General features: G+C 37.9%; 3 pseudogenes; all 3 read right to left on the bottom strand.

Moving 5' to 3' along the window:
* Positions 1-11,999: 11,999 nt before the first annotated feature.
* Positions 12,000-13,232, bottom strand: LOC149248527 (psbP domain-containing protein 3, chloroplastic pseudogene; annotated as a pseudogene).
* Positions 13,233-17,111: 3,879 nt separating this feature from the next.
* Positions 17,112-17,905, bottom strand: LOC149248526 (psbP domain-containing protein 3, chloroplastic pseudogene; annotated as a pseudogene).
* Positions 17,906-21,814: 3,909 nt separating this feature from the next.
* On the bottom strand, positions 21,815-22,608 carry LOC149248525 (psbP domain-containing protein 3, chloroplastic pseudogene; annotated as a pseudogene).
* Positions 22,609-22,858: the final 250 nt, after the last annotated feature.

Raw genomic sequence — 22,858 nt, 5'->3', positions numbered from 1 at the left:
TGAGCTTCGCAACCTGTCAACCAACTTGCCATTGTATGGTTTTCCTCTTTAACACATGTATTTATTCATTTTTCCTTGCAACCCTGCATTTTCAGTTTTCTACTGAGAATTCTACCAGAGAAAGTTGAATTCAAGGTAAAAACAGTCTGTATCTACCATAAAAAACCCTAAACTTGCTGCTTAATCCATTTTTCCATGGAGAGCCCAAATTCTAGTTTGAATATACAAGAACCAAATATGGAAACTCCCATAGCCCTGAATGTCACCCCGATGAACGCACCTCATAAAGACTTAGATTATCTACCTCTCGCGAACAAAGATTTTCAAATAAAGGATTTATTTGGTGATAGGAACCATCTTCAGGCCTTTTGCCAAATCATGGATAGCTATCTAAACAAGTCTGACATTTTTGGACTGTGGGAATCTAACCTTCCCATGTATTTCCTCCCCTTAGTCGATGTTTTCCCAGACATCATTCATCAGTGCTTGCCAACTATGACCTTGTCCATAAAGCAGTTATGTGCCCATCCCAAACTGTGCTTTTTGCTGTAACTGCTAATTCCATTAATGAAATGATACAGTTCCACTCCATTCCACCCCTTGCTCCTCTTTCCATGGGGTATTTACTTGAAAAAGCATCTCAATTTCCCACATAAAAAATAAGTCGTATTGCTCAGACCTTCATGCTACCAAAGTACCAGCCTAAAGGCCCACCTCCTTATCTGTGGACTTTTTTCACTAACACTGGCAAACTCATCGTTGACATGATATCCCTGATCATGAGATTTAACTCCAGTGAATATGCTGATGAGATGACCTTATTTTACTATCAATTTTTACTCCAGGACAACCCCCTATTGTTAGATATGACTAGGCCACTTTCATTACCAACAAAATCCATGATCAATTCATAAATTTGGATAGGGAATGAGTATTTAAATATACATATTTTATATACCATCTTTTGTTGTATCATCAACCAGACAACTTTCCTTTCCCCATCAGGAAATTGGAATCAAAAGGAAATCGAAGGTCTATTATTTTTTTTAGTTCAATCTTTCATGATACCCATGAGTCTCCTTACACTTATAATGAGTTCATTGACTAGTTTGTATATCCAGCAACCACTCTATTAATAGGATTTCCTCTCCTAGGATTAATGGTGACATGAAGAAGATTCTGCAGCTCTCTAAGCAGTACAGGATCAGTTACTAGTACCTGTACCAAAACCACACAGAAATAAGAATGTATGGGTGTGAACTTTTCCCTTTCAAATTACCCAAGTATGTTCCCATGAGATTTCTTGCACTAGAATATTTCAGACAGATCATAAATGCAGATTTAGTCCATTTTTGTGCTGTCAAGAAGAAGGCTCAGCTAAGAATTAAGAACTAGCTAGGCCCTTTTGTCATCAATTCTAGGGATGCATGGCAAGAGGCTGAAAAGATTTTAGAAGACCACCTTAGATTACGAAAGAGTTTTTAGTGGATTCCATATGACCCCAACAGTTTTATATGTGACAGAAGGACAAAAAACAGGTTATCCCCGTATATCGACCATAGGATCCCAGAAATTGAGCAGTTTGCAAACTTGGATGAATGGGTAGAAGGGACCCTTATAGAAGAGGTTAGTGAGCAGGAAAACATGGAAAATGCAATGAGAGATCTTGAGAAAACTCTTGACCTGGATTCTTTTGGACAGGTACCATTCAAAGCAGGTAGTTCATCCATTGCTGGAACTTCTCAAAAGCCTCCACTAGAAGTCAACATACCAGTCACAGGCACGCCTAAAGGGAAGGAAGTAGAGACTACAGAATAACCCACAATGACAGATCAACCTAAAAATTCTAAAGAACAGGGTCAAGTGCCAGTTTCTCTAGCTCAAACCCATGTAGCAGAAAGTCTAGCCTTACAAACTCCTCTAAATGAGGAAAGAGGAAAAAAAAGGGATAGGGAAACCACTACCCCTGCTAGTGGACCCATGGAACAGCCTGGTACTAAAATACAAAGACTGAACCCTCTGTGAAAAGAGGAAATGATGAAAGAGATTATAGACAGCCATAGAGAAGAAAGAGCAGTGAGCCATCAAACTTCTCCATTTGGAGAAACATCCCTTAGCTCACAGAGGAAAGAGATAGAAAGGGAAAAAACTTCAAAAGTTTCATCTCGCAGGCCTCTAGGAAAAGAGGCCTCAGATATAAAGAAAACCTTCTCAAAAATAAAGGCCAGAAATGATCCTGTCAGACTTGAAATTTACAATCAATACTTGAAAATGGCCCCCACAAACCAGCAGAGATTGATGTCAGCCTATGACATCAAAGAAGGAAAAATGATAATGAGTTACTTCAAGCCAAAGGTGCAACAACCCCAGTCAGCAGCAAATTCCATCAGAACAGATTTGGAGGTCTTAGCTAAAGATATTCATCTTATGGACCAAATTGAACTTCACAAGCAAACTGGGGAAATGGTCTATTCCACACTGGCTGACAAAGCAATGATGGCCCATAAGCTACAAAATTCCTTGGATAATATAGCTACTCAACTCCACTTGGAAAAAGCCTCCTCCCTAGCCAAGGATAAAATAATAAAATCATTAGAAGAAATCATCATTGGATGGGGACATGATCCCAAAGATGTGAAAGGTGTAGAAGCACTAATTAAGAAAAAAGAAGAAGACATTGCTACCTTGAGGAAGTAGCTAAAGTTGTCTCCTTCAAGGCATCCACAAACTGCTTAAGTTATCAAACAGAAATCTGAAGAAGAAATGATGGACCTACTCTTGAAACTCAATGAAAGATTGAGTGATACATAGCAGGCATTAGAAAAGGCACTGAAGGATAGGTAGGGAGAGTCAACCTCTCAGCCTCCTGAAGTAATTCCCATAGTCGCAACAGTAGTCCCTTCTACACTTGGAATAGCATTGGCTCCAAACATCCCAACAGCCACAACAGAGGTGTTCACAGGTACAATAGTAGCAGGAATAGCAACAGGTAGTAGTACTAATATGAGCACTAATGAATTGATAAAGGCCATGGAAGAACTGAAATTAAAAGTTACAGAATTAAAATAAGTAAAAGAGAAATTGGCTAAAACAGAGAGAGATTATGACGTTTCCAAAATAAGTGTTGTGGAAAAGACAAGGGAGATTAAAGCATTAGAGAATAAAGTTAAAAAATTAGAACAAGAGCTCACTTTTGACAAGCCTTGGCAGAGATCAGGAAAATCTTTCGGGCCAACATCATTCAATCTATAAATAATGTGTGGCCATCTATCCAAGTGATCTATGAGCAAATGGACCTAGTAAAAGTAGCACATGGAGCAATTCAATAGACAAAAGCATAGGTAGGACAGATGCCTGAACAAGCCAACTGGCTTATACATTTTTTGAATACCAAAAATAAGGAACAAAGGGAAGCACTTGGCATCCCAGACAGGGCAGACACTATTTTGGAAATCAAAATGGTGTTAACTAAAAGAACTTTGATGCAGAATCTAGAAAGAAGATGTCAAGATATGCAGGTGGAAATCAATTCTTTTATGGAGAAGTTCATTGTCTTGCAGAATAAAGGGCTACCAAGTCCTTTGGTCATCAATGACAGGTTAATGAAGCACATAGATTATGTAGACAAATTGAATAAGTATGCTGGCAGTCAAGCAAGTTCATCAACAAGTGCATCAGGAATAAAAGCACTCCCCACAGGCCGAGTTCTCTATGACAGCTTGGAGAACTTTTTCTATATTGAGCATGAGGTAAAACACTTGTTCCAAATCCAGCCTAATTTTTTCAGATATACAGAGACTGATGAAACTCTGAGGAAACTTCAAAAACACAGATTGCCAGAGCCAAAATGGTGGGAAGATATGTTAGAAATTTTGTAAATTTACTTTTGGTAAAATGTAAATTTTGGGCTTTTACCATAGCAAGATGAAAAAATATGAAAAGGGGTCAAACAGGTCAAAGTGTATCAGAACATGTGAAAAGTATTGATCAAAACAAGGTAGCCAGCATAGAGTTACTAAAGAGGATAGTAACAAGCCAAATAAAAGGGCTAGCGTCCAGCACATTTAGCGAGAATAGGAACAGCACAACAACAGTTCACTTTCCTCCTTTCTTCGAGACTACTTGTCTCTATTTTTCTGTAAGAATTATTAGTCATCACTACTAAATATATCCCACTCTGTTATGAGATATTTTTGTAAATATTTTTTTGGTATAATACCCCCTCAATTGGGGTATTGAGAGTGGATTCTTAGACGTTGCTATAATATTGACTATTTTGGAATAAAGTGTTGTTTGGACCAACTTTGTGGCTTGCTGGATGAAGAATTGGAGCTAAATACTTTTTTCAGAATTCTTGAATCAAACACTGGATCATAAGTCATTTATACCTTATGTTTTAAAGTTTTACTTGTTTAAAATATCATCTATGTTTCACATCTGAATGATAAATGAAAAAGAATAACTCGGAATATGCTTAATTGCACTCTGTTTTCAATCGTTATTATTCTCAATGTTTTCTTCTGAACTAGTATAAGTAATAAATTCTTAATTGCTCATGTTCCTATTTTATTCATCTTAATCATTTAGTAAAGAATTCTTAATTTCTATTTTTTGATGGTTGGTCATGTTCCGCTCTCTTAAATTATGTTAAAGGATTCTTAGTTGCCCTTTAACCCTTTAATCCCATACCATCTTTAAGTTTCTAATTGTTCCCTGTTTGACTACCTTGCTCTGTTAAACCATCCTTTGTGAAGAAACCAAGTCCAGTTAAGCCATTTTCTTTGACTCCATTAGCCCAATGGACTAAGCTACTCAGTTTTACCCCTTGCTATTGAATTTCACCACCCAAAGTCAAACAAAACTCCTAAACTTCACAACTAGCCTAATATCATTAAAAAACAAAGCTAAATTTGAAAGATATAGCCCTCTTTGGATACAAATTGGCTAGATTCTGTATCTAAAAGATTGGTTTTTGGTTACCTTGGACCCCTTTCCTCTTCCAACAACTTCAAGGAAAATCTGAGTGATAACACCTGGGATGGCCAAGCCCAAGGAAACTCAGAGACCTATGGAGGAGAAAAATATTTAGAAGTTGAACATGACACCAATATTCATTATTCCCATTAATAGAATTACATTCCTGCAAGAAAATACAATGAAGCTGCAAAAATACAAGGTCTCTCCACAATAACACTAATGAAAATCTCCCTCTAGAGGAAAATTAGACTTGTTACTTATACAAAATGATTAGGAATCATTCTGCATGAATGGAGGAATCTTTCCCCACCAAAATCCCTTGATTAGTGGATCTGGTCCCTTGATTAGTGGAACACATTCCTAGATTTTATCAATCATTGGAGTTCCAAAATATGTGCCATAATTCCATAATATCTTGTTGATTTATTATTTATTATCAATTGTTATGAAACCAGTTCACAAAAAGATAGAAAATATAGATCAATGCCTTAGAAATAAGCCTCTTTGAAGGGGCAACCTCCTTTACATTATACAAATGAACAATTCTTAGATGATACAAATGACAAGACCTCCTTTCTATGTATAGGAGTCTAAGGGGTCATAATATAATCAGAGCCAACATAACAATAATAATGTAAGGGCACAATAATAACAATAGTGGGCTTCTATGGGGCACAATAATAACAATATGGGGAATACATGGGCACAACAATATAATAAGGGGGTTGTACTAATAACAATAAGGGGTTACACTAGTAGTATAGGGACCTAACATGACCCTCTCCTTCTAAAGGTGTTGTCCTCAATGCTTGACTAGTTCTTGATGTTGATGTATAAATTCTTGTCCTCCCATGTGGAATCTTCAATGGGTAAGTTCTTCCACTTGTTGAGATACTCTGAAATTGATCTATTTCGTAGCTTTTGATTTCTCGGTTCTGTGACTGCTTCAGGTTCCAATATGATTTTTCCTTCCTTGTCAAGTTCTTGCAATACTGTTTGAACTGGGATCGTTTGCAACTTTTGAATGAGTTCCCACTCCTTTGGGAATATGGATATATGTTAGGCCTAATGTTTGGAGGAACACTTCATGGAATCAAATGAATAGCATGATCATGATCACGAATAGGTGGGAGGCCTTTGGAAATCTCAAATACCTTGGAATGATTGTCCAAAACATTTTGGAGATCTGGAGAAATACATGATTTCGATGTGGGATCCTCCAGTGAACAGAATCATGAAATTCCACCCTGTTGTTATATATTTAGAATCTTTTTCATGCTATTAGATTTGATTATCCTTCCAGGGTTTCCTTCGATACTCGTCAATTCAACAACCTTTCCTTCCCAAAAAAATTTCAAGAAAATTTCTTGAAAATTAAAAGCTATCGTACCCAAAGATTGTGGCCATTGGACTCCTAGTAAAACATCATCACGACCCATTGGAATGGAAAGCATTGGGCTATTCAATACATATTCTCCCATGGATAGCTTGATATTATGGCACTTTCTAGAGAAATTTATGGTTCCTCCACTTTCAACCATCACTTGATACTCTGGTTCTAGATAAAGGAAGCAATTGAACTCCTTGGCGATCTTAGAATCAATAAAATTATGGGTACTGCCTGAATCAATCGACACTCTTACCTTTTTCTTCTTGATATTTCCTTCTATCTTGATAGTTTGAGGTGTGGTAATTTCTTGCAATGCATTACAAGATATGGTTGGATTGATTTCTTAATACTCGATGTGATCTTTCAATTCTTGAACATTTTTCTTCTTGTTATGTCCTTCTATATTGATAGTTTGAGGAGTGGTAATTCCATCCAATGCATTACAAGATATGGTCTGATTCATTTCTTCTTTCTTGATTTTATCTTTCACTTCTTGAACCTCTTTCTTCTTGATATGTCCTTCTATCTTTAGAGTTTTAGGAGTGGTAATTCTTTCCAATGCTTTACAAGATATGTTTGGATTCATTTCTTCTCTATCTGGGGTTGGTTCCTAGTGTATATACTCTTATTTTGACGTTTCTTGATCGTTTTCTTCCTCCTCTCCACAATCAATGTAAAATAATTTCTTCTCAGCACTGTTATGACCTTTAATGTATTTGTTATCACAATTGTAGCAAAGTCCTCTTTCTCTTTTTTCTTCCAATTTTTGTGGTGTAACCCTTGTAGGTTGTGCAAGGGTAGGAGAAGAAACACTTCCATCTTTATAGTTGTGAGTGGTATACTTCCTTGTTTCCATAATTTTTCTTTCCACTTTGTAACAAATCCCTTTTTCTCTTTTTTCTTCCAATCGTTGTGGTGTTTCTCGAAAGAAGGTGTTGCTCTTTGTATCCTCATAATGTGCTATCATTTCCTCCATGAAAATTGACCACATAAAAAGATGTTTACGAGAACAAAGCCCTTTATACCATAAAAATTGATCCTATTCTAAATATGAAGATGCAATACATACCTTTTGTAACAATGGTACACCATGTAGATCAAAATATTTCTCCATCTGTAGTATCCAATTTACTGGATCCTTTCCATCAAACTTCTTCATATCTCCTTTTCTTGATTTCAGGAGCCCGATATTAAAATGATTGTAACTCTGTACTTTCAAATCTCAAAGTTCTGAAATTGTCTCCTGCAGTAGCCCTCTAAGTCCTCTTTCTAACCCCATAAGTCTGATTAGAATTTTATTATCCAAGAAAGGGTTATGCCCAATCTCCTATGATGACCTGACTATATAATGTTTCAGTAGAGCGAACTTGTATGACATGCCACGTGTCACTGTTTTGACATTTGGATCTAAAAACTATGCACAGAAAACTACAGTCTGTCCTCTTTCTGTAATGTCTTCCGAAAATTCAATTTGTTGCTCAGACAGGTAGTTATGATGATTTTCCCAAGGTCACCTGTTTAGGATGTAATTCGGGAGTCTGCAAAAACCCTAACTTACTTAGATCATATATCTGAAAATATAGTGAGACAGGATCTGAAATTTGGAGCCGAGATTCATAATGATTTCTTCTCAAATAGGCTTTTTCTTTAGCTTCTGAAACTTTGTAGTGAAAAGGTTATAGAGAAAATACCACAAGGACCACTTTTAGATGCAATTTTGGAGCTTGCCAAAATTATAACTTCCTTATATCATGTCTCTGCAAATATAGTGAGAGAATATCTGAAATTTGGATGCATGGTTTAGAACAATTTCTTGTCAAATGAGTGTTTTTTTAGCTTCTAAAACATCGCAAAAAATAAGTTATAGAAAAAATACCACGATGACCTATTTGGAGTAGCAAAACCCTAGAATCCAAAGCTCTGATACCAAATGTTATGAAACCAGCTCACAAAAATAAAGAAAAGATATATCAATGCATTAGAAATAAGCCTCTTCAAGGGGGCAACCTCCTTTACATTATAGAAATGAGCAATTCTTAGATGATACAAATGACATGACCTCCTTTCTATATATAGGAGTCTAAGGGGTCATAATATAATTAGAGCTGACATAACAATAATAATGTAAGGGAACAATAATAACAATATTGGGCTTCTATGGGGCACAATAATAACAATATGGGGACTACATGGGCACAACAATATAATAAGGGGGTTGTACTAATAACAATAAGGGGTTACACTAGTAATATAAGGAGCTAACATCGATCCTGCTATAGTAGGGAACAAGTCCCTAAATTATCTCCTCCTCTAGATCTTCATAATCTGCCCAATATTCTTATAATATTCAACAAAAATAAATACTATGAGGCACAAATATCCAATTATTCATAAACCTTTCTAATTAGTATATTAAAGTTAAAAATAAATTATCTAATGTAGAAAGAGAGGTTTGATGTGTTTAAGGATGGTCATAGGCCTTAATTTATTTTTTAATTTAGAGGCATGGGCCTTAATTTATGTCTAATTTAGAGGCCCATCATAAATTTACGCAAAGTCATGGACTAGCTCTGCAAAGATGCTCGCGACTTCCATCTGAAAAGTGGCAAGAGAATTGCATAATCCAAAAGGAAGTACCATATAATTGAAGGTAACCCAAAGATAGGAAAAGGTGGTTTATATTGGTCCTCTAGGATGATCTGGATCTGATTGTAGCCACTGAATCCATCGAGGAAAGAGAAGAACTTCTTTCCTGTTAGACCATCTAATACTTAGTCAATGAAGGGTAGAGGGAAATGGTCCTTTTTTGTCGCTTTGTGAAGCTCTCTGTAGTCCAAACAGATCCTCCACTTCCCATTTTTCTTTAGAACCAGAACCAGAGGAGATACCCACTCACTATCTAAGATGGGGTGAATAAATTGTGCATCTAACAACTTCAATAGTTCTTCTTTGACTATATCCTTGAGGGTTGGGTTCATTCTCCTCTGAAGTTGGTATGCTAGCTTACATCCTTCCTTGATGTAAATATTGTGAGTACACACTAAAAGGTGCACTCACTTCATCTCCTTGTAACTCCAGGCAAAGGCATCCAAATTCTTTCTTAGCATGCCACAAAACGCCTCTTCCTGATGCGCTGAGAGAGAGGGGTTGATTTTTAATCTTTTTTCTCGACCAAATTCTATCATATTGACATGAGTGTGACTTGAGTTAGCTATGCACGAATCAATCCAAGGGTTATCTTCATCTTTCTTCACTAACTCCTCAAGATGCATGGTGTTGGGGGTCTGATTCTGGAGTATTTTCTCAATCAAGTCATCTTCGTAAGATTCCCCCCTCTTATAGTAGCATCTAGATTATAGATTGGGGAAGAGTATACTTCATCTTCCTCCTCTTCTAACCATAAAGTTGAGTCATGCTGTAGAAATGGTTGAGCAGGAGGGTATAAGACCAATTGTTTGGACAAATTCCCATTTTTAATGGTCATTTTCCCAGCCTTGCATCTTATGTAAGCATTAGCATTGGTTAACCATGGCCTTCCAAGGATGAGAGGATAAATATTGAACTTGGTCTTAGGTTGGAGAATTAAGAATCCAACAGGGTATTCCCAAGAGTGAATGGAGACCATCACATCCTCAACAACTCCTCAGGAGCTACTATGTACCTCTCTGCAAGTTGCAAGACTGTTGTGGTGTTTCTTAATGATCCTTGGAGATTTAGTTTAAGCATAGTCTCCTTAGTCATCACATTGATAAGAGCCCCAAGATAGATCAAGGTATGGGGGGACAGTGATACCATCAATGTGCACATCTACCACATGATTTCCAGGATCTATATTCTTTTAGAAAATCACCCACCACAACATTAAGATAGATAATTGTCCAATGACGTTAATGGTAGGGGTGCCTTTATTTTTCCTCCCAGGATGTTTTAAGAATTTATCCTTGATTAATTTGTTGTAGATGGGGACATCCTTTATAGCTTGGAGGAGCAATATTTTAAGACACAAGTTTTTCAATTGACCCATAAGTTGAGTCTCTTGTAGAGTGTGTTGGATAGGATGGATTAATGTCTCAGGAAAAGGAGGTGGATTCGCTTGAGGGACACTCTCCTCCTTTACAGTTTCTATCTACTAAGCTGGAGATGGAGGTTGATTATATGGAAGCACTCTTCCAGACCTGAGGTTGATTTCTTGAATTTTCACAACATTGGCAGGGTAAGATTCTTCCCCACTATACACTTATTGTGCTTGTCTGTTGTTCGGGTTCGAATTTGGTTAAGAAGGCATCTGAGGTTGCTTAGGTGGAGATGGAAGTGGAGGAACTAGGGCTAGATATTGGTTATATGGGGTTTATTAGCGCTCGAATTTGCCTCAGGCTGAAGAAGGCGAAACTCAAGGTAACATCAAACCACTTAGCCTCGTAGCTAGCCCTACGGGGCAGGAGAGGGCTCTATCTGGTCTATCTCAGCAAAAAGTTTTCTAAAAGGGGCTGAGATGACTTTAAAAGAAACTGATTTTAGGCTAGTAAATTGATAAAAAGGGGTTTTTAATAAATGATGGGGTTTTTCTGGGCTACATGGGGTAAAGGAACAGCTTGAACAGAGAAATGTAATCAAGAACACATATTATCCCCCGAGGCAAGGTAGGCAAGAAATTTAACATCAAATTGAGATTAAATGGAATGGCAAGACTGCTGAGGAGCTGACAAGGGCATAGAGGATGAATCCTTGTCAAACAGAAGAAAACATTAAATATGAACAAACTTATAGGCAGAGCATAAAATATTACGAATTCTACCTAAACACTTCATTTGTTCCATTGGAAATGATCATGAAGTGAAATGAAAACATAACAGGTTACATATGAAACAGAAGGAAAACTTACGCTAAATTGTCATACCACAGGAATCTCAGAAGTCAGAGCTATGTATTTTCATTAAAATTTCTGTCAAAGACTGTACAATGGAAGCTCTGTTTTCCTCCACCAGCGCTCAGAACTCTTCTCTCTCTCACACTAACTTTTTTCAAATGATTTTTTTTTAATACATTAAACAAAAAATCTGCTAAGGAAAAACAAATCGACCCCCAAGACAAGGGATTTGTTTTATCATTATTAATAGATAAAACTAAAAAAAAAACAATCAGAGCTTTTGAAGATAGTATAGCACTCCTTCCACTCGAATCTGTTGAATCTGATGAAGAGGTGGCATTACAAGTGTCAATACCATTTACTGAAGATAAACACAGGCAATCGAATCTTGCATGCCACTTTGCAAACTGCGCCCCAAATCTTTGGAAATGCGTTGGCCATTTTACCGAAATTAGGAAAGGATCTTGATGATATGGAGTAAATCCACCGCATGTACTTTGAAAACGGATCGGATTCGCAATTGGCTGCCACATCACAAAATACAGACCCCCTTCGATGAAGTTTCCATTCCCAGAATTGTTTTTTCCCAGAGCCCCAATTACAACTGTATCATTACCCACACAACTTGCACTTCCTTTACCAAGAAAATAGGAAACTGTCGACATAGAAACCTCATTTAAGCTAGAATCATCAACCCGCAGTGCTTCCATATTCTGGCGATGAAACATCCAAAAATTATTTTTACACACACTTTTCATTTTCTGCTTAAACTGAGTAGCTTCCACACCACAAAACGCTTCTCCAGTGACAATGAATGGCACTGTAAAAACTGATGCATGCTAGTTGAACAGAGCATCTGAGGAGAACAAAGTTGACATACGACTTGTAATAAGCTGCCAGAAGTTTTTCCCGACCTCTGTCCAAAGCTTGACCAACAAAGCACACAGCCTCCCTTCTCAAATCAAAACATAAATCACTATTCACATAAACTGCACTATCATCAACTCGTTTATTAGGTGTCATCTAACATCGTGATGATGACAACTCAGTCAGTTGACCTTCATTATCGACAACCATCTCTCCAGCACTTAGACCCATCTTGTCCTTTTCTCCTATATCAACGCGTTGAGAAGAAGAAAACTTACAACCCTCAAAATGAAATACAATGCTTATATTGTTGTCAACTGATACAATGGCACTGTCTTCACAACAGAAGCCATTCTGCCCATAGGTATATTAATCTATTGATAAACCACATACTGTACAGGAGGCCCATCTGTGCCATTCCAATCGCGGAGAGAATATGGATCTTACTTTCCAAAGGCTTTTGCAACGAATACTCTACATAATACATGCCATTCTTGGATTTTGCAGTAAGCAGCTTTGCTGCTTGTCCTGGAGGTCTTTTCCAACTTCTATCTAGAGAATTAACCAGGGTCTCAGCAAACGCATCAACATTGCCAAATGATTCCATTCTTGTATAGTCAGCAGAAAGTCTTATTATTATTACACTCACATTAGAAACTGGTCTGCTTTCAGGATAAAAGGTAGTCACTGATCTCTGTCCATCTTCTTTTCCTTCACCCTTAATCCCGTCTCGGGGAACCACTAGTGAAAACTTGTTTGTCTCGTCCTTATACAACTCTTAGTCTTCTTGAAGCTCAGTTTCTGCTGTCGTTGCCGTTGAGAGAGTAGAAGAAATCGCTGAGAACAAAGCAGCAATCTGGCATATGGCCTGCCTTCTTCCATTTCTTAACGATTCATGGGAGGACAAATTGTTCTGGATTTCGAAACAGCACATGATTTGCTTTTTCCCATGCTTGAAATTCTTGAAATTACCATGTTTGTTTCCCTTAGACTGAATGGAAAAATGTTGAAACAATTTATCTAGAGTGCAAATCAAGCAGTTTATAAACCTTGCATAGTTAGCTGGTTCCACTTTACATTCTTCAGCTCCGGATGGTATTTTGCTTTCTTGGGCATACTTTGAAGCACCATTTCCAGGTTGTTTGTCTGTCTTCCTTAGCTTGATTCAGGTAGGCATGGAACATTTTAAATGCTACTGTTACCTCTCTCTGAAAATCTGCTCCCAAATAAGTTCACTTTTAAATCCAATATGATCAAGAACAATACCCGATACAAGTATCTATGCGATGGATCTTTCATATGATGGAACTAAGGCTTTTGCAGCTCCTTCACGAAGACAATCTTGCAAGTATGCTTCCCAATAAAATTGCTGTCAATCATTCTTATCTATATCATGCTCACATTTAGTTTCAGTGTTGTTATCTGCAAATGATGCAAGAAATCCAGTTTGTTCCAAGCTTCCACTGCTCCTTGAAATAGATATTCTCTTATAACTGATATCTTGAAACTGATTGGTTCTTTCCCTTTTCCTTTTTTTTTTCTATTCTGAGCTCTTAAAGCACAATTGCTGCTACATTGAATTAGCCTTGAACTTAGCAATTCTTCTTGCAATTCTTGCAAAACTATTGGGGGTACAGTGAGCAACACATCAGCAAATAGATCCAATGGAAGCTGATCGAGATATTTCCACTGATGAACATCATGAATAATCAATGATGTACATGCTTTCAGACAAAGATATAAAATAGACGGTGGATCCATTTATCATGCATCCAAAACTAGATAGATGCACAAGCATGTGACTTTACGATGATCGCAAGCCCGTGTCGGTCACTTTCAAGAAACATGCATTTGCATTGATTTCTTCAATGAGAAAGAGCCAAATCATGAAGGCCCAGACAAATTATCAGAATCAAATTGAAAATTATCCTCCATGAATGTCGTAGAATGTGAAAAGGGCTTAAATTACAATATGCAAATAACATCATTTCTGACACACTTCCCTCCTCTGTATAAGCATAGTGATCTTTCTCCTGATTCTATGGCATTCCCTACTTTCATATTTTCCATCATGTTCAAGTATCGCTTTCTAAGGACTTGCTTTTCCTTATAAAGAATTTCCATCTCAGCTAATTGTTCATCTTGTTTCTTCAAAAGTGAAGCATTTTCTGCATTCTTCCTACAACAATCATTAGAAGTGGGCGCCTTCCATATGGCAAGGAGAACCAGCCTCTGCAACTTGGTGAATTTGACTGTGCGAGCTGACGAGACGGAGTCTAACATCGGCTCCACTTGGGATGGCAACTGCCGCTTTTTGGAGGTGCCATGAACCGCAGAAATTTGGGAGAGTAGATAGTGCCTCCATCCATTGGGCAATGGAGTCCATTATTTCAACAAATCAACACAACTGAAGACTCAATTTATTAACTGGAAACTGACTGAATTAGATTGAAAGACTTACTTGGCAAACTTCAAACTAAACTGTAAATGAGACTCAGAATGAAATGCTACCCTTTGGCTGCTTATTTATTTACAAAATCTACCCTAATCTACTGTACAAACAATAGATCAGGTAATACTGAAATGCCAGATTGACCATTCAAGTAAACCTGAGATTGATGCCGCTCAAGAATGCTTCTGCCAAGACACAGATGTAATTGCTGGCATTCCTTCATGCACGTAATGAGCCTGGTCACATACAAGACAGCCTAATCTATCAATCTGACTGAAAAATGTGTCCATGTATGTTGCCATTGGATCGCGGAAGCCGGACTATATTGGCTGCCCCAACTCTGCAATACATACTTCCAGGTGCACACTGTCAATGTAAACATCTGTAGGCAAGTCTGTTATTTCTTGTTTCGAAGGAGGAAGAATTTCCAAGAACTTTTTAGGGTCTTGGAAATCATATGACTGGATCTGCTCATCTAAACATTGAATCTCCTTTTTTATTCTTTCAACAACTAACTCACAGACACCAGTTTTAGTTTCAAGATGAAACTTCGGAGATTTCAAACATTGAAGGAAGGTACTGAAAAATTCTTCATTAATTTCAATATCCACTAACCACTCTCTAACTTCGTTTAGAGCTTCACAAAGTGCAGGGTTTGCCACATACCCCACCATTGCATGAATGGATCAGCGAGCACTGGACTGTCTGGATCGAGTTGGAGTCACCAGGTGAATGGTTCAGCCTGCATATGTATCTGACTGCTGTCCACCATCAGCATCAGATCTGCAATTTTATTTCATGTACTGGGACAAGACAATCAACAAGTCGAATGTTCTCCCCAGTATGGTGACCAATATGTTAGTGCTCGAATTTGCCTCAGGCTGAAGAAGGCGAAACTCAAGGTAACATCAAACCACTTAGCCTCGTAGCTAGCCCTACGGGGCAGGAGAGGGCTCTCTCCGGTTTATCTCAGCAAAAATTTTTCTAAAAGGGGCTGAGATGACTTTAAAAGAAACTGATTTTAGGCTAGTAAATTGATAAAAAGGGGTTTTTAATAAATGATGGGGTTTTTCTGGGTTGCATGGGGTAAAGGAACAGCTTGAACAGAGAAATGTAATCAAGAACACAGATTATCCCCTGAGGCAAGGTAGGCAAGAAATTTAACATCAAATTCAGATTAAATGGAATGGCAAGATTACTGAGGAGCTGACAAGTGCATAGAGGATGAATCCTTGTCAAACAGAAGAAAACATTAAATATGAACAAACTTATAGGCAGAGCATAAAATATTATGAATTCTACCTAAACACTTCATTTGTTCAATTGGAAATGATCATGAAGTGAAATGAAAACATAACGGGTTACATATGAAACAGAAGGAAAACTTATGCTAAATTGTCATACCACAGGAATCTCAGAAGTCAGAGCTGTGTATTTTCATTAAAATCTCTGTCAAAAACTATACAATGGAAGCTCTGTTTTCCTCCACCGGCGCTCAGAACTCTTCTCTCTCTCACACTAACTTTTTTGAAATGATTTTTTTTTAATACATTAAATAAAAAATCTACTAAGGAAAAACAAATCAACCCCCAAGACAAGGGATTTGTTTTATCATTATTAATAAATAAAACTAAAAAAAAACAATCAGAGCTTCTGAAGATAGTATAGCGCTCCTTCCAATCGAATCTATTGAATCTGATGAAGAGGTGGCATTACAAGTGTCAATCCCATTTACTGAAGATAAACACAGGCAATCGAATCTTGCATGCCACTTTGCAAACTGCGCCCCAAATCTCTGGAAATGCATTGGCCATTTTACCGAAATTAGGAAAGGATCTTGATAATCTGGAGTAAATCCACCGCATGTACTCTGAAAATGGATTGAATGCCGGAGTATTCACAATTGGCTGCCACATCACAAAATACCGACCCCCTTCGATGAAGTTTCCATTCCCAGAATTCTTTTTTCCCAGAGCCCCAATTACAATTGTACCATTACCCACACAACCTGCACTTCCTTTACCAAGCAAATAGGAAACTGTTGACATAGAAACCTCATTTAAGCTAGAATCATCAACCCGCAATGCTTCCATATTCTGGCGATGAAACATCCAAAAATAATTTTTACACACACTTTTCATTTTCTGCCTAAACTGAGTAGCTTCCACACCACAAAACGCTTCTCCAGTGACAATGAATGGCACTGTAAAAACTGATGCATGTTAGTTGAACAGAGCATCTGAGGAGAACAAAGTTGACATACGACTTGTAATAAGCTATCAGAAGTTTTTCCCCACCTCTATCCAAAGCTTGACCAACAAAGCACACAGCCTCCCTTCTCAAATCAAAACATAAATCACTATTCACATAAATTGCACTATCACCAACTCGTTTATTAGGTGTCATCTGACATTGTGATGATGACAACTCAGTCAGTTGACCTTCATGATCGACAACCATCTCTCCAGCACTTGGACCCAGCTTGTCCTTTTCTCCTATATCAACTCGTTGAGAAGAAGAAAACTTATAGCCCTCAAACTGATACAATGGCACTGTCTTCACAACAGAAGCCATTCTGCCCATAGGTATATTAATCTATTGATAAACCACATATTGTACAGGAGGCCCATCTGTGCCATTCCAATCGCGGAGAGAAGATTGATCTTACTTTCCCCAGGTTTTTGCAACGAATACTCTACATAATACATGCCATTCTTGGATTTTGCAGTAAGCAGCTTTGCTGCTTGTCCTGGAGGTCTTTTCCAACTTCTATCTAGAGAATTAACCAGGGTCTCAGCAAACGCATCAACATTGCCAAATGATTCCATTCTTGTATAGTCAGCAGAAAGTCCTGTTATTATTACACTCACATTAGAAATTGGTCTGCTTTCAGGATAAAAGGCAGTCACTGATCTCTGTCCATCTGCTTTTCCTTCACCCTTAATCCCATCTCGGGGAACCACTAGTGAAAACTTGTTTGTCTCGTCCTTATACAACTCTTAGTCTTCTTGAAGCTCAGTTTCTGCTGCCGTTTCCACTGAGAGAGTAGAAGAAATCGCTAAGAACAAAGCAGCAATCTGGCATATGGCCTGCCTTCTTCCATTTCTTAACGATTCATGGGAGGACAGATTGTTCTGGATTTCGAAACAGCACGTGATTTGCTTTTTCCCATGCTTGAAATTCTTGAAATTACCATGTTTGTTTCCTTGAGACTAAATGGAAAAATGTTGAAACAATTTATCTAGAGTGCAAATCAAGTAGTTTATAAACCTTGCATAGTCAGCTGGTTCCACTTTACATTCTTCAGCTCCGGATTGTATTTTGCTTTCTTGGGCATGCTTTGAAGCACCATTTCCAGGTTGTTTGTCTATCTTCCTTAGGTTGATTCATGTAGGCATGGAACATTTTAAATGCTACTGTTACCTCTCTCTGAAAATCGGCTCCCAAATAAGTTCACTTTTAAATCCAATATGATCAAGAACAATACCCGATACAAGTATCTCTGCGATGGATCTTTCATATGATGGAACTAAGGATTTTGCAACTCCTTCAAGAAGACAATCTTGCAAGTATGCTTCATAATAAAATTGCTACCAATCATTCTTATCTATATCATGCTCACATTTAGTTTCAGTGTTGTTATCTGCAAATGATGCAAGAAATCCAGTTCGTTCCAAGCTTCCACTGCTCCTTGAAATAGATATTCTCTTATAACTGATATCTTGAAACTGATTGGTTCTTTCCCTTTTCCTTTTTCTGTTCTATTCTGAGCTCTTAAAGCACAATTGCTGCTACATTGAATTAGCCTTGAACTTAGAAATTCTTCTTGCAATGCTTGCAAAACTATTGGGGGTACAGTGAGCAACACATTAGCAAATAGATCCAATGGAAGTTGATCGAGATATTTCCATTGATGAACATCATGAATAATCAATGATGTACATGATTTCAGACAAATATATAAAATAGACGGTGGATCCATTTATCATGCATCCAAAACTAGATAGATGCACAAGCCTGTGACTTTACGATGATCGCAAGCCCGTGTCGGTCACTTTAAAGAAACATGTATTTGCATTGATTTCTTGAATGAGAAAGAGCCAAATCATGAAGGCCCGGACTAATTATCAGAATCAAATTGACAATTATCCTCCATGAATGTCGTAGAATGTGAAAAGGGCTTAAATTACAATATGCAAATAACATCATTTCTGACACACTTCCCTCCTCTGTATAAGCATAGTGATCTTTCTCCTGATTCTATGGTATTCCCTACTTTCATATTTTCCATCATGTTGAAGTATCACTTTCTAAGGACTTGCTTTTCGTTATAAAGAATTTCCATCTCAGCTAATTGTTCAGCTTGTTTCTTCAAAAGTGAAGCATTTTCTGCATTCTTCCTACAACAATCATTAGAAGTGGGCGCCTTCCATATGGAAAGGAGAACCAACCTCTGCAACTTGGTGAATTTGACTGTGCGAGCTGACGAGACGGAGTCTAACATCGGCTCCACTTGGGATGGCAACTGCCGCTTTTTGGAGGTGCCAGGAACCACAGAACTTTGGGAGAGCAGACAGGGCCTCCATCCATTGGGCAATGGAGTCCATTATTTCAGCAAATCAACACAACTTAAGACTCAATTTATTAACTGGAAACTGACTGAATTAGATTGAAAGACTGACTTGGAAAACTTCAAACTAAATTGTAAATGAGACTCAAAATGAAATGCTGCCCTTTGGCTGCTTATTTATTTACAAAATCTACCCTAATCTGCTGTACAAACAATAGATCAGGTAATACTGAAATGCCAGATTAACCATTCAAGTAAACCTGAGAATGATGCCGCTCAAGAATGCTTCCGCCAGGACACAGATGTAATTGCTGGCATTCCTTCATGCACGTAATGAGCCTGGTCACGTACAAGACAGCCTGATCTATCAATCAGACTGAAAAATGTGTCCATGTATGTTGCCATTGGATCACGGAAGTCGGACTCTGTTGGCAGCCCCAACTCTTTAATACATACTTCCATCTGCACACTGTCAATGTAAACATCTGTAGGCAAGTCTGTTATTTCTTGTTTCGAAGGAGGAAGAATTTCCAAGAACGTTTTAGGGTCTTGGAAATCATATGACTGGATCTGCTCATCTAAACATTGAATCTCCTTTTCGATTCTTTCAACAACTAACTCACAGACACCAGTTTTAGTTTCAAGATGAAACTTCGGAGATTTCAAACATTGAAGGAAGGTACTGAAAAATTCTTCATTAATTTCAATATCCACTAACCACTCTCTAACTTCATTTAGAGCTTCACAAAGTGCAGGGTTTGCCACATACCCCACCATTGCATGAATGGATCAGCGAGCACTGGACTGTCTGGATCGAGTTGGAGTCACTAGGTGAATGGTTCAGCCTCCATATGTACCTGACTGCTGTCCACCATCAGCATCAGATCTGCAATTTGATTTCATGTACTGGGACAAGAAAATCAACAAGTCGAATGTTCTCCCCAGTATGGTCGCCAATATGTTAGCGCTCGAATTTGCCTCAGGCTGAAGAAGGCGAAACTCAAGGTAACATCAAACCACTTAGCCTCGTAGCTAGCACTACGGGGTAGGAGAGGGCTCTCTCTGGTCTATCTCAGCAAAAAGTTTTCTAAAAGGGGCTGAGATGACTTTAAAAGAAATTGATTTTAGGCTAGTAAATTGATAAAAAGGGGTTTTTAATAAATGATGGGGTTTTTCTGGGATGCATGGGGTAAAGGAACAACTTGAACAAAGAAATGTAATCAAGAACACAGATTATCCCATGAGGCAAGGTAGGCAATGATTTAACATCAAATTGAGATTAAATGGAATGGCAAGACTGCTGAGGAGCTGACAAGGGCATAGAGGATGAATCCTTGTCAAACAGAAGAAAAAATTAAATATGAACAAACTTATAGGCAGAGCATAAAATATTATGAATTCTACCTAAACACTTCATTTGTTCAATTGGAAATGATCATGAAGTGAAATGAAAACATAAAAGGTTACATATGAAACAGAAGGAAAACTTATGCTAAATTGTCATACCACAGGAATCTCATAAGTCAGAGCTGTGTATTTTCATTAAAATCTCTGTCAAAGACTGTACAATGGAAGCTTTGTTTTCCTCCACCAGCGCTCAGAACTCTTCTCTCTCTCACACTAACTTTTTTCAAATGATTTTTTTTTTAATACATTAAATAAAAAATCTGCTAAGGAAAAACAAATCGGCCCCCAAGACAAGGGATTTGTTTTATCATTATTAATAAATAAAACTAAAAAAAAAACAATCAGAGCTTCTGAAGATAGTATAGCGCTCCTTCCACTCGAATCTGTTGAATCTAATGAAGAGGTGGCATTACAAGTGTCAATCCCATTTACTGAAGATAAACACAGGCAATCGAATCTTGCATGCCACTTTGCAAACTGCGCACCAAATCTCTGGAAATGCGTTGGCCATTTTACCAAAATTAGGAAAGGATCTTGATAATCTGGAGTAAATCCACGGCATGTACTCTGAAAATGGATCGAATGCCGGATTATTCGCAATTGGCTGCCACATCACAAAATACAGACCCCCTTCGATGAAGTTTCCATTCCCAGAATTGTTTTTTCCCAGAGCCCCAATTACAACTGTACCATTACCCACACAACCTGCACTTCCTTTACCAAGCAAATAGGAAACTGTTGACATAGAAACCTCATTTAAGCTAGAATCATCAACCCGCAGTGCTTCCATATTCTGGCACTGAAACATCCCAAAATAATTTTTACACACACTTTTCATTTTCTGCCTAAACTGAGTAGCTTCCACACCACAAAATGCTTCTCCAGTGACAATGAATGGCATTGTAAAAACTGATGCATGCTAGTTGAACAGAGCATCTGAGGAGAACAAAGTTGACATACGACTTGTAATAAGCTGTCAGAAGTTTTTCCCGACCTCTGTCCAAACCTTGACCAACAAAGCACACAACCTCCCTTCTCAAATCAAAACATAAATCACTATTCACATAAACTGCACTATCATCAACTCGTTTATTAGGTGTCATCTGACATCGTGATGATGACAACTCAGTCAGTTGACCTTCATTATCGACAACCATCTCTCCAGCACTTGGACCCAGCTTGTCCTTTTCTCCTATATCAACTCGTTGAGAAGAAGAAAACTTACAGCCCTCTAAATGAAATACAATGCTTATATTGCTGTCAACTGATACAATGGCACTGTCTTCACAACAGAAGCCATTCTTCCCATAGGTATATTAATCTATTGATAATCCACATACTGTACAGGAGGCCCATCTGTGCCATTCCAATCGCGGAGAGAAGATGGATCTTACTTTCCCCAGGCTTTTGCAATGAATACTCTACATAATACATGCCATTCTTGGATTTTGCAGTTAGAAGCTTTGCTACTTGTCCTGGAGGTCTTTTCCAACTTCTATGTAGAGAATTAACCAGGGTCTCAGCGAACGCATCAACGTTGCCAAATGATTCCATTCTTGTATAGTTAGTAGAAAGTCCTGTTATTATTACACTCACATTAGAAACTGGTCTGCTTTCAGGATAAAAGGCAGTCACTGATCTCTGTCCATCTGCTTTTCCTTCACCCTTAATCCCGTCTCAGGGAACCACTAGTGAAAGCTTGTTTGTCTCGTCCTTATACAACTCTTAGTCTTCTTGAAGCTTAGTTTTTGCTGCCGTTGCCACTGAGAGAGTAGAAGAAATTGCCGATAACAAAGAAGAAATCTGGCATATGGCCTGCCTTCTTCCATTTCTTAACGATTCATGGGAGGACATATTGTTCTGGATTTCGAAACAGCATGTGATTTTCTTTTTCCCATGCTTGAAATTCTTGAAATTACCATGTTTGTTTCCTTGAGACTGAATGGAAAAATGTTGAAACAATTTATCTAGAGTGCAAATCAAGCAGTTTATAAACCTTGCATAATCAGCTGGTTCCACTTTACATTCTTCAGCTCCGGATTGTATTTTTCTTTCTTGGGCATGCTTTGAAGCACCATTTCCAGGTTGTTTGTCTGTCTTCCTTAGCTTGATTCAGATAAGCATGGAACATTTTGAATGCTACTGTTACCTCTCTCTGAAAATCTGCTCCCAAATAAGTTCACTTTTAAATCCAATATGCTCAAGAACAATACCCGATACAAGTATCTCTGCGATGGATCTTTCATATGATGGAACTAAGGCTTTTGCAGCTCCTTCACGAAGAAAATCTTGCAAGTATGCTTCCCAATAAAATTGTTGCCAATCATT

The sequence above is a fragment of the Pinus tabuliformis genome, chromosome 7 (assembly GCF_031772625.1).
Source record: "Pinus tabuliformis cultivar Carrire ecotype Pingquan chromosome 7, CPIR1, whole genome shotgun sequence".
Taxonomy (NCBI): Eukaryota; Viridiplantae; Streptophyta; class Pinopsida; order Pinales; family Pinaceae; genus Pinus; species Pinus tabuliformis.
Note: the sequence above shows the minus strand (reverse complement) of the source record. Positions and strands in the feature narration are given on the sequence as shown.